Raw genomic sequence first — 15,993 nt, forward strand, 5'->3', positions numbered from 1 at the left:
GCCGGTCAGGTGCAGAGGTCAAAGTGGTGCTCAAAACGCATAGGCTTCAATGGAGAAGGGGGTGCCCCGGTTCCAGTCTGCCAGCAGGTAAGTACCCGCGTCTTCGGAGGGCAGACCAGGGGGGTTTTGTAGGGCACCGGGGGGGACACAAGTTGGCACAGAAAGTACAACCTCAGCAGCATGGGGGCGGCCGGGTGCAGTGTGCAAACACGCGTCGGGTTTCCAAGTGAAATCAATGGGAGACCAAGGGGTCTCTTCAGCGATGCAGGCAGGCAAGGGGGGGGGGTGCTCCTCGGGGTAGCCAACACCTGGGCAAGGGAGAGGGCCTCCTGGGGGTCACTCCTGCACTGGAGTTCGGATCCTTCAGGTCCTGGGGGCTGTGGGTGCAGAGTCTTTACCAGGCGTCAGGATCTGAGGAACAGGCAGTCGCGGTCAGGGGGAGCCTCGGGATTCCCTCTGCAGGCGTCGCTGTGGGGGCTCGGAGGGGGCAACTCTGGCTACTCACGGTCTCGCAGTCGCCGGGGAGTCCTCCCTGAAGTGTTGTTTCTCCACAAGTCGAGCCGGGGGCGTCGGGTGCAGAGAAGCAAGTCTCATGCTTCCGGCGGGAAACGCAAGTTGTTTTAAAGTTGCTCCTTTGAAACAAAGTTGCAGTCTTGGGTGAACAGAGCTGCTGTCCTCAGGAGTTTCTTGGTCCTTCTAGAGCAGGGCAGTCCTCTGAGGATTCAGAGGTCGCTGGTCCCTGGGGAGAGCATTGCTGGAGCAGTGTCTTTAGAAGGGGGGAGGCAGGCCGGTAGAGCTGGGGCCAAGGCAGTTGGTGTCTCCGTCTTCTCTGCAGGGTTTTTAAGCTTAGCAGTCCTCTTCTTCTTAGGTTGCAGGAATCTGAGTTCCTAGGTTCTGGGGAGCCCCTAAATACAGGATTTAGGGGTGTGTTTAGGTCTGGGAGGGCAGTAGCAAATGGCTACTAGCCCTGAGGGTGGCTACACCCTCTTTGTGCCTCCTCCCAAGGGGAGGGGGTCACATTCCTATCCCTATTGGGGGAATCCTCCATCTGCAAGATGGAGGATTTCTAAAAGTGAGAGTCACCTCAGCTCAGGTTGCCTTAGGGGCTGTCCTGACTGGCCAGTGACTCCTCCTTGTTTTTCTCATTATCTCCTCCGGCCTTGCCGCCAAAAGTGGGGCCGTGGCCGGAGGGGGTGGGCAACTCCACTAGCTGGAATGCCCTGGGGTGCTGTAACAAAGGGGGTGTTACAGTTCCTGCAAGGGGGAGGTGATAAGCATCTCCACCCAGTACAGGCTTTGTTACTAGCCACAGAGTGACAAAGGCACTCTCCCAATGTGGCCAGCAACTTGTCTTGAGTGTGGCAGGCTGCTAAAACCAGTCAGCCTACACGGGTAGTTGGTTAAAGTTTCAGGGGGCACCTCTAAGGTGCCCTCTGGGGTGTATGTTACAATAAAATGTACACTGGCATCAGTGTGCATTTATTGTGCTGAGAAGTTTGATACCAAACTTCACAGTTTTCAGTGTAGCCATTATGGTGCTGTGGAGTTCGTGTTTGACAGACTCCCAGACCAAATACTCTTATGGCTACCCTGCACTTACAACGTCTAAGGTTTTGCTTAGACACTGTAGGGGCACAGTGCTCATGCACTGGTGCCCTCACCTATGGTATAGTGCACCCTGCCTTAGGGCTGTAAGGCCTGCTAGAGTGGTGACTTATCTATACTGCATAGGCAGTGGGAGGTTGGCATGGCATCCTGAGGGGAGTGCCATGTCGACTTACTCGTTTTGTCCTCACCAGCACACACAAGCTGGCAAGCAGTGTGTCTGTGCTGAGTGAGGGGTCCCCAGGGTGGCATAAGACATGCTGCATCCCTTAGAGACCTTCCCTGGCATCAGGGCCCTTGGTACCAGGGGTACCAGTTACAAGGGACTTACCTGGATGCCAGGGTGTGCCAATTGTGGAAACAAAAGTACAGGTTAGGGAAAGAACACTGGTGCTGGGGCCTGGTTAGCAGGCCTCAGCACACTTTCAAATCAAAACTTAGCATCAGCAAAGGCAAAAAGTCAGGGTGTAACCATGCCAAGGAGGCATTTCCTTACAACCCTGTTACGTGGATAATTTGCCGGTATGTTTGACTGCAAGCAAACTTCTTTTTCCTTTTGTGTGTCCCCTTCATGCTCGTACTCATGGCGGGCGTGATGCTTTGAATGGGCTCACTTATGTAAACGTTTTTAATTTTTACTTTTTATTTTTACTTTTGTATGTCTCCTTTGCGCTCACGCTCATGTCGGTTATGGTGCTTTGAATGGGCTTGCTTTAGTAAACTGTTTTACTTTTCATTTTTTCTTTTGTGTGTCTCCTGCGCCAGGCGCAGCCCGTCCTTTAAGGCGGAGGGGCCATCCCCCCACCTTTTGCCCCTCATGAAGAGTGTCTGTCAGGCTGAACTAAGGTCAGCCTGACCGACACACTTCATTTTCAGCTCAGACAGCCAGTAGTGAAACATGCGCGATTTGCAAAGACTCCTGACTGCTTGAGCGGAGCTTTGCTGGGCTGAGGAGGTCACAGCTCCTATGGGCGTGACCTCCTCAGCTCAGCAAAGGTGCCTCGAGGCCCTCCCCTGGGTGATGAGGAAGGCATCACCCATTGACTTCGACCTGGGCACTTCAGGTTTCAGCCCTGAAGCGCCCTGGGCGAGTGTCAATCAGTGACACTTCATCACAGAGTGGGGTGGGGTTAGCAGTCTCACTGACCCCATCCCACTCTGTGACGAGACTGGGACTGCTGCCTTCCCTCATGGGCTGACCTAAGGTCAGCCCATGAGGGAAGGCAGCAGTCCCAACCCTCCTGGGACCTCGAGGCTGAAGGTAAGTGTGTGTGTGATGTTTTAAAATGAATGTTTGGTGCGTGCGTGCATGTTTGAATGTTATGAGTGTTAATGTATGTGCGTGCGTGAATGAATGTGTGTGATGTTTTTAAATTAATGTTTGGTGCTTGCGTGCATGTTTGAATGGTATGAGTGTTGGTAATGGATGTGCGTGCATGTGTGTGTGAACTTTTAAAATGAATGTTTGGTGCGTGCATGTTTGAATGTTATGAGTGTTGTTAATGGATGTGCGTGCATGCATGTTTGTGTGTGCGTGTGTGTGTTTGTGTGTGCTTCCCGCCCGCCCCCTCCCTCCTAAAGCTGCCGGCCTCCACTGCCATTCACGCTCATGTCGGTCATGGTGCTTTGTATGGGCTTGCTTATGTAAACTGTTACTTTTAATTTTTTCTTTTGTGTGTCTCCTTCACGCTCATGGCTGTCGTGGCGCTTTGAATCGGCTCGCTTATGTCAATTGTTTTACTTTTAATTTTTCCTTTTGTGTGTCTCCTTCGCACTCACGACGGCCTTGGCGCTTTGGATAAGCATCCCTGTGTCAACTGTTTTGCTTTTCATTTTCAATGTATATGGCAAGACAAGTCCAGTTAGGAATTTACAACGCCAATAGTTCAACTCGAGCAAACGTGCGACCCGTTGCATTGGAAATGCTTGTTTTAGAAAAGCATCCTTTTTTCCTTCGTAGCCCATGATGTCCCATTAGTCACTAATTTATAAATGTCCTACCTTGACACCATTGATTATTAGGAATTGAGACACAACGAGCGGCGTGTACCTTAACCAGCGCTTCTGACCAATACCCTAACCACCCAGCTGCTTTTGTTGTGCCTGTGTAATAGTAGGAGTTTCCTGGCCTGCTCCTCTGAATGTGTTGGTGCAGCGCATCCCTTGCCCCAGTCAGTGAATCTGATGTACAGAGTGACAGGAAAAGATAAGGCCCCTATGGGGTAAGCAGCCTGGCCTCCTGGTATGTTAAATCAACTGAGAAAACTGCTGCATGGAATTAGGCTTCATAACCACTTATAGCAATTGATGGCATTATTCTAAAATCCTCATTCTCTAGAAGATTTCTGTCCTCGTGCAATTTTACATGAACACATAAGCAGTTAATTAGCACTATTTAAGTAAAGATAACTATTGATTAAATATATATACGCCTGCCTGCACAGATTCGCTGATAGGATAAACTGTTTATAATTAAACACAGATGCATCCAGAACGTGATGTCACTGTGTTTGGTGGCTTCTCTTGGAGCTCTTAGATGACATGATACTTTCGCCCTCTTGGGGTTCGTGGATGCACTGGGTGTTTATGAAATGTGCCATGGATAATTTTCAGTTTTAGTTCTTATGAATAGTATTTCCGAGAGTTGTGTAAATGCTGAGGAGTTGTGGCACAACTTGTTGGCTAAAATGGACTTCATTGTTGAGCTGTGGTGTGTGTGTGTTTTTTTTATGGGAGTTCCTCTTATTGATCCCAGAACTTCTCGTTGATGTAGTGTTTTGTATCTTAAAATGTTCTTTCCAGTGTTCAGGAATATGTAAGCCTTTCCTTAAAATAATATAATATTTGAAAATATGCAATAAAATAGAAAGTCCTCTGATATCAACTAGCACTCAATAGCTGTCGGCCGAATTGCAACGTTTCTCTCCTCTATAATCCATCTTCTCCCACCTGCAGCTTCTGTTCAAATAACAGCTCTCCACCTGGGCGCCACCTCCTGGGAGTTAAAAAAAAAAAAATAATAATCTTGATTTAATTACAACCCAGTGTGGCCTAGACACGTCTAGTGCTGTCTTTTATTTAAGAACCGATTATTAAGTGACAAAGCGTGAGTTCCATAAAAAAAATACATAGTTTGCACACTTACAGTCAGAATTAAGCACCGAGCGGTCCCCGGGTGTGTACATTATTTTACGAACAAAATAATTACGTAGTTAATGCCAAAACATAAGAAAGTATTTTGCCGCTCCCCAGGAGCGAATAAGAGGACCGCATCATTAGAGAACCACTACAACACAAACTATACAAAAGTCTAGCATTCTCATCACCTCTCTTCCGGAGGACATATATTGGCAAACCATTGCACTTGGGCCAAAGATCACCTCCTGCCCCTAACTTGGCAAACCCATATTCGCATGAGTCTCTAATATCTGAAAGTCACCCACCAAATCCTTTCCAAGCTGCCACGGAAGAACCAGGCCGCTTTACCTTAATCAGAAACCTTCTCTCTCCCTTTGTGCTCTCTGTGAGGTTTTTCAGGTACAGGCCAAGAAACAGGAGGAGATGGCCACCATATCAAATCATTGTTCTATTTGGCAATGCTCCACCTCTTTCCACCTTTCGTCATTCAGCTGAGGCCACAATCAATATCAGTGTTCTCCCTGTGTTTGAATTTTGTGCTTGGTACTTGAGGACATTCTGTTGCTATCACACTCACTGCTGTTCCATTCCTCCTTGTTGGTCAGTAGATCCTGAAGCACCATAACCATCACATCCGTGAGTGATTTCTCAGAGATGGAACGGGGTCACCTAGCATTTGCGGCAACACTTTTTCCTCTGGTTACCTAGCACTTCCAGGCACATGTCCAACTTCCACAGTATCTCAGAAGTTGTACTGAGATCATCCAGTGCCTAATTGGTTTTGAAACTTTGGCCTTTTGGGTCTTGTATCTTGGCATCGGAGGCTATCATTTTACGTTCCATCCCCATCTCATGAACGGAGAGGCTTTCCTCTTTCCCCTCATGCTGTCACAGCTGCTTCGATATTGCTTTATGTTATCTTTTTTCGTTTATTTATTTCAGACTCACCAGGAGAGTCAGCAGCTAAATCTGCCCTTCTTATTAAAGGTGCAAGGTTCGGAAAACGTGTCTTAATTTTTGTTTGTGTCACCCCTTTCCTCCTGGGGCAAGGAAAGGTTTAGGGGTACCTCGGCCCTCTGTAAAAGCCCGAAAGCACACAAGGGCTAGAGAACGGAGATCTGTGCAGATTCCCACCCAACTATGCAGGAGAAGCCACTACAGGGTCCATGGTAAAGTTTATTATGTGTCCTGGACACAAGGATGGCTGACAACGTGCCACATGTGTAGAAGATGAGTGGTTGCCCAAGAGTCACTGTCACTTCAGGCATGTTTCCTCACTGACCTGCGGCTCCTATTTTGCTACAGGGCTTGCAGCTCGCTGAGTACTTACCCATGACCTCTCACTCATTTCTCTAGTTTCTGTGCTACCTCTGAGTAGGGCTGATCAGACTCACTGCTGCCCAAACCTACTATATTTGTAGGCTATACTAAAAGATGGTGAAAAAAATGCATCCATGGGGACTGCTGGAGCTGACACTCAGTTGCTTCACTGGTTCCTACACTATTTTGTAAGTTTGTGGCGGCTCCGAGGCAGTGCTTAATTTGTAAATAAAAAGGTGCCGGTGCCCAGAGCCCTCCTCTTAAAAACGAGGCTGCTGCAATTAAATGTGTGAACACAGAATACTGAGGTGGCAGAATCACGAAGCCATCTCGGGCCTCTTCAATCCATATTAAGCTGCCCCTTCAGCTCACTCTTGCAGCTTTCTGCTTTCTCCCTTTGTGACGCTTTTTCGTTTTTTCCCTTATTCCGTTTTTCCCATATGTGTCTTTTGCTTGCAGCAAATGCTTGAGGCAGAAGAATAAGCCCCGGCCCTCAAAAATAGGTGCCGGTGCTCAGCACCGGAAACAATAAGCACAAATTAAGCACTGCTCCGAGGTGAGGTACAGAATCTGCGTACCCATCAGGAGCCAGTGGCGTAACAAAGCCCCCTGCAGTACACAGTGCCCCGGGAGGCAAGCCTCTGACTTGGGTCCAGGGGGAAAGGGGCCCACCTCAGGGATTTGCAGTGGTCCCACCTCAAGTTTTGCGATGTGCCCAGAATCATTGCTACTATCTTGGGTTCGGATGGCCACGACCTTTGTCCTCAACTAGTCCTTGATGCTCAGCAACAACAGCAAAGCTCTGATCAGGGTGCCATTCATCTACGAATCCATTATGCAGCAGTTGGATTTCACTATATAACACAATATAACACGTGGGCACTCATTTTCCTATATACATGTTATTTTCATATATACATGTTCTTTACGAAATATACAAAAATGAACTAAAATATTACTTATCACCCTATTCTGTAATGTAGATGCCTGTGGGTGTCACTGCATCATGATGCAGTCATTAGAAAACGATAAAGCTGGTTTATTTTGAATGCACCATGTTTAAATGTATATTGCATGGAGAGTGTGGTTGCAAGTCTACCTGTAAGTGGGATATCCATGTTGGCACAGAAGAGGTGCCTTGTTGGATTCCTAACACTTCCAAGGTTACCAGCATCAATAGTGTTTCAGGGCATTCATGCATTTATGCGTTTTTATATAGCGCAGACATTACCCAGAGGTGTCAGAGCGCTTTACAATAGAACGAAAGAACGTTACATGAGAAATTTAGAGTAACATGGTTGTAGGTGACAATATGTAGAGCTTCTACGGTTACTCATGGTGAGAGTTACGTATTTACAAGTTACATAATCAAACCAAATTACATATTGGAAAAGTTAAAGTGAAAAGGGTTACATAAATATATATGATATATTTACAGAGTTGGAGGGAAAGGTCACTATGGCTCTCGAGGTTGTTATGTAACAGTCATGGTTATGCTATAAAATGTGACGGCATATGCCTGCTGGAGAGCATTGGAGAGGAGTGTTATTGAGAAAAAATGTCTTAGGAATTGAAGAGTTTTAAGGTCCAGTTTGAAAATCCAAAAAGAGGTGGTGGTGCGAAGGTATAGAGGTAGCGACTTCCAAATTCCAGTTGCATTGCCTGAGAAAGATTGCTCCATGAGTCTTGCCCTTTGGAAGTTTGGAGGTTCTAGCTGGAGAGTTTGTTTGGTAGGTAGTGAGGGGTGGAAGTGTGAATGGCTTTGTAGGTGATACAATCAGGCTTGGATATAGCCCTGGCTTCAATAGGAAGCCAGCTAAGAGTGAGCAGCATAGGGGTGATATTGTCAATTCTTCAGGCGCAGTAGACGAAATGCGCAGTCAAGTGGAGGATGGATTTTTGAAGTAGATAGGTGGGTCCTGGGTAGGTCTGCAAGGAAAGAATTACAGTATCTTAGCACTGGAGAGTTACCTCACCGTGGATTACACTTAATTAGTAATTTGCATAGAGTGAAGTGGGCTACTTTGGTAAAGTCGCAGGAATTGTTGAGAAATATGTATTCTCTGGTTGTGGATAGTATTGGGGATCTCCTTGGGGGAGAGGGGGCAGCCAGGGGGCAGAGAGAGAAAGAATTAATTTCATCCATAATAATCTGTTTACTAATTTAAAGGGCATCTTTTTTGTGGCTGCCAGATGTTCCCCCGGTAGGAGGGCTCACTGCTCCTGGTACAATAAAGCTAGCCACGCTTTAATATCTGCAATCAAACAGGACAGGGAAGGAATTAAGACACAGAGGGCCTGTTATTAAAAAAAATATATATATATATTACAGCCGCCAAATGAGACTGGGAAATAACAAAATGGGAGGATATGTTAGATGCTGCTAGGAAGGGGGACCCTTGTGGGTTTTGGAACTTGGTATTGGTGGGTAGTAAGGAGGGAGCTTGTCCCGCAGAGGCAAATGTCCCAGCCGTTAATTGGATTACTCACTTTTCACATCTTTATTCATCGAGTAGGGGTGTGAACCCCCTCAAGCAACCTGTATTGGATAGGAAATAATTGGAAGGGAGGACGTTTTTTCAGCAATAGTAAGACCTACACCCCAGTCTCAGAGGAGGAGGTTAGAGTAGCAATTGCTAAAATAGCCCCCAGTAAAGCCCCCAGGTTGGACAAAGTCCCCGGGGACCTCTTTAACAATGTTACGGATGTTTGGGACCCCTATTTTACAGATATATTTGACAACATTATGGCTGGACCACCGTCTACCCCAACATGGTCATAGGCTGAGATCATTCCCATTTATTAAAAAAAAAGGGTTCCCCAGCTGATCCATGCAATGAGAAGGCCAATAAGTTTACTTGATTGCTCCCAAAAAGTATTCAGCTCCATACTCCTTGATCGGTTGCACCTGTGGATGGATGAAAATGTAATCCTGATCCATCTTCAAGTGGGATTTAGGGAAGGAATTAGCACAATCAATCAGGTTTTTCGATTCCAGCTAATTTATTAGAAAACAATTGTATTGGGGGTGGTAGCCTTTACATTGCTTTTGTTGATCTGCGCTCTGCTTTTGATCTAGTATCCCGCCGCAAGCTGTGGCATACTCTGGCTAATCTGGGGCTTCCTGCTGATCTCTTGGATATACTCATTAGACTTCACAGCAATACTTTTGCCCAAGTGCAGTGTGGATCGCATGGTGAGTTGACAGACCTTTTTTCTGTGGAGTTAGGCAGGGCTTTGTCCTTGCGCCTACCCTTTTCTCACCCTACGTTAATGATTTGGTTGTATACTTGAAAATTGTGATGGGGATGTTTTCCGGCTGGCCAACTTTAAGATCCCCACACTGTTGTTCACAAATGACAACCTCTTGATTTCTAAATTGCCTATGAGGGGTTACAAAGAATCCTTGATCGTTTTCAGAGATTTTTTGTAATGAGGGGGCTAGAGATTAATGTAGATAAAGCAACATTTATGATACTGAATTTGGGCCTCTCTTCTAGGCAAAACCCAAACTTGCCTGTGTTCTCCTAGATCGTGTGCATGTCTTTGATTATTTAGGGTTGACACGTACTGAAAATCTAGATTGGAGTTTGTGGGTACTTTGCAGGGGGGGGCCCTGAAGTTTCGTATTGCCAGTGACAGAATGACGTAACTGAGAGCGTTAACCAACATAGAAACTATAAACAACGTAGCATCAAGGGGAACTAAATTTAATTTTTAATCACAGTATCAACTGTTAACTAAATTTCTGCCTGCTAGAAACTGCTAGCTAATTCTGCACCTTTAAACTAGACTCATATTTGCTGGGATAAATGAGAAACAAACTGAAGTGTCACAGCGAATCCAGGATTCATTGAAAACTGGGATCATTTGGGGGAAATTTAGAAGGAGAGCAGCACAAAACAGAAGTCTTTTAAAAGCTAAAACGTATCATGGACGCAGTCAAAAACATAAATACAACTCAGTCTGATAATAATTAGACAACATCTGAAAGATCCTCGTGGAAATAATGTACCAACTTTACTTCTTTAAAAAATAAAGATCCCTAAAAATTTTGTAAAAACCAAGACCTTGCCAAAAAAAACAGGAATTAAGAACTCTATAGTAAAGAAATCCATCCTTAAGAGGAAAGATAACTGAAGAGTCTCTCTAATAAACAATAAAAGGAAAATATAAAACTGTTCTTCCTTCAAAACAAAATAGTACAATAGAAATAAAAGAAACTCGAAGACTCTGCTCTAATAGAAAATGTAGACATGCCGCATATATAACCCAAAGGAGTCCCACAAAGGTAATTATGAATCACAACAATCAGGGACTCCAAAATGAAATCAGTAAACGCAAGGAAACAGTATTGAATCGGAAGCAATGAAATGAGTGTTACAGAATGAGGACAGTTATAAAGCACAGAGGTGCTAAGTCAGCCACAAACAGACTAAAGTAGACTAATGTCTGAAGGACTAAAAACACATAGCCATAATAAAACTAAAGGAGCAAGAGAAATACTGGTTGGCGAAAGGAGGAGAAAGATAAGAAAGCTGTGACAAAGGCAGAAAGGGGGGGATAAAAAATAATTTGCAAGTCTCGGTTGAACAGGAACTGTAGTTAGTTGGAAGAAACGGCCATGAGGGGGAATCTCAACTGACAACCTCAGCATTTGTTAGCTCTGGCAACGGGCTTCTAAGAAGCGCTTGGGCCTGCATTTGTTTTAACAAATGAAGGACTGTACTTGGGTTACTCTGCTGTGAAAGAGGATGCAGAACAAACTGGTAAACCAATATGGGCAAGGCCAATCGTTTTGGCCTGAGAATACTGGGAAGATTTTCTCAAGAGCCAGTTAGAGAGGAAGGCGAGTTAGCGCTTAGTAATAAGAATACTGACACACTGAAGAAACATCTGCAAAGGAATAAAGACCACAAGCAATGGACTGAGGCCACATGTTTTAGTTGGAGAAAAATATGTTGCAGGTTTTGTAGGCACAATCATCAGTTAAAGTATAGGCGATCCATGGTCATTAAGGGATAATGTCTAAGCTGGTTGCCTAGTTAGCGAACAAGTACCAGAAATACACATCTGGTGCTAAAGCTTTGGGGTTTACCTGACGTCTGCACCCATTGTCCAGAAAAACAAACCCAAGAGCAGAATGGAGCACAGTGCTCATACTTACGACTGTGTGCGCGAATAACAGAGCACCATCACGTTCATGCTGGGCCTAGCTTTTGGTATGGAGTAAACCCTTTTAGTTTTTTGTGGTTGAATTCTGCACAAAAGTACTTTGGATCACCGTGTAACTCTGCCAACATCAGGGCTGGACAACCACCAATAACAAGGTACCCGGCCATTACCTGTATTGCAATGTGATCTGCATTTATTTCTTGGTTTGCTACTTGCCAAGCACCCTTGTTGCCACAACTAGTTTAACTTGTTTGAATAGAATGTTAATGCCACTTATATTGGCGGTTAATTCACCAAAGGGGGGCATCAAACGTGGCATCAGTTATATTGAGACCCCACATGGAAGTGACCTTACTCGGAAGGGTGGGGTGGCATGGTTTAGTTAGTTACAGAAATGGGTTTATTCTGAGCTGGTTGGAGTTTTCCAATGCCCATTTGCACAGGCTTTGAAAATTCAAGTTGGGTAGTATTTACATCACCTAATAATAACCAGGTGTGTAACTACACCGTCCTTTTTTAAATCTTAGCAGGTCAAACCTGCCTGAATTAATCAGGGGAAAACAATACGGTATTTACTTGACATGTTGATTTTGGTACATCAAGAATTAAAATGTGCATGTTAAATCCCCAAAACTTGGAATAGGTGCCATTTATCACACTCAGTAATTTCCGAATATAGAGAAGTTGGGTTATAATGATTGTGATAAATAGTATTTACTCACCTGACCAACTCAGAATCAGGTCCCTTTTTAATAATATTTTGGCATGTACCCAAGCATCATAGGGTGAAATGAGCTCCAGAGAAGGCAAAGTATTACTAATTTCCCATTTCTGATACCAACCCAAGTCCTGTCTAGGAGAAGAATGAAATTCATATAACTCAGGCGTATAGGTGGATGTAAGAGTTTGTGAAATGCACTTATGAAGGATGAACACTCACAAGTGGGAGGTTTGTTGAGCTAGGAATCGAACAAGCGTAGGTTTTTTTTGTATGTATTTTACTGATTAAAGGTACATCCCAGGGTTTCTTAAGATATAATTTCCAGTCACGCCGCACGGAAAGGGCAGGGGGACTCCTCTGACCTTAGGTCAGCGTCTGTTGCCCTCCCCAGCAACTACCATTGTTGCCGTCGCCGTTGCTGGTCCTCTGCCTCCAGGATCGATCTGAGAGCCTTTTTAGTTCGTGGCCTTCCTCCACCCACAGGCTCCTGCCTGCGCCTAATCCCTGGTTGCCCAGTGGCTATCTACAAGTTAGTATCTAAGCTCTCACTCTGTCTCTCCCCTTTTTACTCTTTTTTTTAAACACCTTTTTTACTCCTTTTCTCCTTTTACTCCATTTCTCCTGCCCTTTCTCCTCTCCATCAGCCCTCTCTCTCCCGCACCACTGCTGACCCTGTGGCCCTGCCCTCCACCCCCTGCGAAGTGCCCTCCCGCCCTTCCGCCTCCCAGCTGACCGAACCCCCGCCTCCCTCCCCTTCTTAATGGTGGCCATGCGCAGCAGGCGCGCCAAAGGCAAGCTCGTCTGTGCCCATCCATGCCTAGACCGCACCTAGTGCCAGAAACCCTGGATCTCTGACAAGCCGGCTCCTGGACACCCTCAATTACGATGCGCAGACCCTCCACTGCCTCAACACCAAATGTCTCAGTGACTGCTGCACCACATCTCCCAAGGACACCCACGGACCTTTCTCCTGTCAGAACTGCAACTTCAGTTTCAGCCACAACAATCAGAAGGAACACCCCACACCCGGAAACACTAACGCCCACCACAACCTCATCAACTGTCTCCTTCTGAATATACGCTCCCTCTATAAGCATGCCACTGAACTCCGAGACCTGATCGACTCCACCCGACCAGACATTGCTTTCCTTACCGAGCCCTGGACCAGCCCCACCTCTGGACCAGACATCGCCATTGCTATCCCAGACGGCTACAGCATCCTAAGGAAGGACCGTCCCTCCCGTCCGAGCGGAGGATTTGCCATCGTACAGACGTCCTCACTACGCATCACGGCCAACACGGAGGAGCACTGCACCAAAATGGAACACCTTCATTTCCTGATCCACGCCTATCACAATTCTTCCATCCGCAGCACCCTGGTCTACAGACCGCCTGTCCCCGCCCAGCATTCATCAACACCATTGTAGACATCGCCACCCCCCCAGTCCCTGGTGTCCTCCAACTATCTCCTTCTCAGCGGCCAGAATTTCCACCTCAAGGACCAGTTTGACCAAAACACCATCTGCCTACTTTACAACCTCACCACCCTCGGCCTCATACAAGTGATTAGCTCACCCATGCATGCCGCAGTACACACTGGACCCCATCTTTACCTCAAGCAACCCGATTACCATCAAGACCATCTCCACCCCAGACTGGACAGACCACTGCTGCCTACACTTCACTCTTACTGCACCCAGCAGCCGCACCTATGCTCCCAGGGCTCCCCGCAGGGAATGGCCAAACGCATCCCAAAGAAAGCCATCTGGTTCACCACCTAGAATCCAAGTGCACCTGCAGGTGGTGAGAGAAGAAATGGAGAAAGCCAAACCAGCAAAGACCTTGCCTCCGTCAGAGCCTCCACCACCACCAATGCATAAAGAACGCAAAAAAAGCACTCTGGGAAGGCATCAACTCCTCCACGAACAACAACAACAAGAAACTCTTTATAATTATCAACAGATTCACCAATCCCCCCTCTGAAGCCACCAGCATCCCCCATCGCAAGACCTCTGCTACAGACTCGCCACCTTCTTCCACCACCAGATCAAGGACATTTACGAAAGTTTCATCCGGGAGAACCAGCCCAGTATCAGAACCGACGACTGACACCCCCCCCCCCCAGAACCCACCCAAATCATCCACAGCTTGTCCACTCTCACCACTGAGAAAACAGAAAGCATCATGAACAGCACTCACTCCGGAGCTCTCATAGACCCCCTGCCCCCACCACATCTACATCAGATCCATCACATCCATCGCCCCTTGGCTTTGCAAGAAAATGCACTGCTCAATCAACACAGCCTCCTTCCCCGAAGACTGTAAACACGCTGAGGTACGCCCCCTCCTGAAGAAATCCTCTGCTGACCCATCAGGGCTAAAGAATTTCCGGCCCATCTCACTGTTACCGTACCCAGCCAAAGTACTGGAAAAGGCCATCAACTCACAGCTGCAGCAATTCAGTGAGGACAACAACTCACTGGACACCTCCCAGTCTGGGTTCAGCAGCAACCACAGCATCAAGACAGCTCTTCTTGCAGCCACTGATGACATCTGCACACTCTTAGACGGCAGCCACACCGCAGCACTCATACTCTGCGACCTCTCAGCAGCCTTCGACATAGTCTCCCACATCACCTTATGTACCAAACTTCATGACGCAGGAATCTGTGGAAAAGCCCTGCAATGGATCCACTCCTTCATCTCTGGAAGAACAGAGAGAGTCTGGCTCCCACCTAACACATCTAAACCTACAGAAATCAGCTGTGGAGTTCCTCAGGGATCCTCCCTGAACCCAACACTCTTCAACATGTACATGGCCCTACTTGCTGCCTTAGTCAGAGGCCATGGAATAAACATCATGTCATACGCTGATGACACACAACTCCTCATATCTCTCATTGAAAACCCGGACGAGGCCAAGAGGAACTTCCACACAGAAATGGAAGCCGTTGCTGCCTGGATGAGAGAGAGCTGCCTTAAGCTTAACTCAGATAAGACCGAGCTCATCATCTTCGGAAACTCCACCTCAGCCGGGGCCGACTCCCCACATCTCTCAGCGCCCCACCTTCTCTGACTGACCAGCCTCTCAACCTAGGAATCATCCTTGATTCCTCCTTATGAATGACCTGACAGGGAAACACTGTCCCCTCCTCCTGCTGGCACACCCTCCGTCAAGACCAAAAGATTTTCAAATGGATCCCTGTAGACTGCCGCAGGACAGTCACCCCCACCTTAGTCACAAGCAAGCTCGACTACGGCAACGTACTCTACGCCAGCACACAACAAAAAACATCAGAAAGCCGAAACTCATCCAAAACGCCACCACCAGACTCGTCCTGAACCTCCACCGCCAGGAACATACGTCCCAGCACCTGAGGACCCTCCGCTGGCTGCCAGTGTAGAAATGAATCATGTTCAAGCGACTCACCAACACCGACCTACCTAAATCACTGCATCTCCTTCCACAACCCCACTGGCCATCATCCCACACATACAGAAAACCACTGCCAGAGGAACGTCCTTCACCTACCTCGCTGCAAGGAGCTTGAACAACCTACCTATGCACCTCAGACAAAGCCCATCGCTCACCATCTTCAGGAAGAACCTCAAGATGTGAATCTGCGGATGAGGCTCTGTCCGTTCCCCGTCACCCCCAGCACCTTGACTCTCACAGGTGAGTAGTTGAACTCTATGGCACGCGGAGGGGGGGTTCGGTTGGAATAAAAATTAAATTTAAATAAAATAAGCACTTACCTTGCTCAACACACTGCTCCATTCGCTTCTTCTCTGCTGCAGGCATAGGCTCCCAGCCTGTCCTGCGGCCAATCCTGACGCTGCTCAGAGCAGCATTAGGAGGATTGGCTGGGAGCACCCAGCCAGGGTGCTCCCAGGCAGACTGGGAGCCTGTGCATGCTTTCTCCAGCCCGGCACCTGTGTTGCTGGGCTAGAGAGATTCTAATGCGCATGTGTGTTGCTATGCACTCCCCCACACTCCTCCTTACCCCCAGGGCCCCACCCCTTTATAAGGAAAT

General features: G+C 47.1%; 1 protein-coding gene across 1 annotated transcript in view; it reads left to right on the plus strand.

Moving 5' to 3' along the window:
• Window positions 1-15,993, plus strand: part of ADCY7 (adenylate cyclase 7) — a 601,636-nt gene that overhangs the window by 100,650 nt on the left and 484,993 nt on the right. The window lies entirely within an intron of this gene.

This window comes from Pleurodeles waltl, chromosome 12 (genome assembly GCF_031143425.1).
Source record: "Pleurodeles waltl isolate 20211129_DDA chromosome 12, aPleWal1.hap1.20221129, whole genome shotgun sequence".
Lineage (NCBI taxonomy): Eukaryota > Metazoa > Chordata > Amphibia > Caudata > Salamandridae > Pleurodeles > Pleurodeles waltl.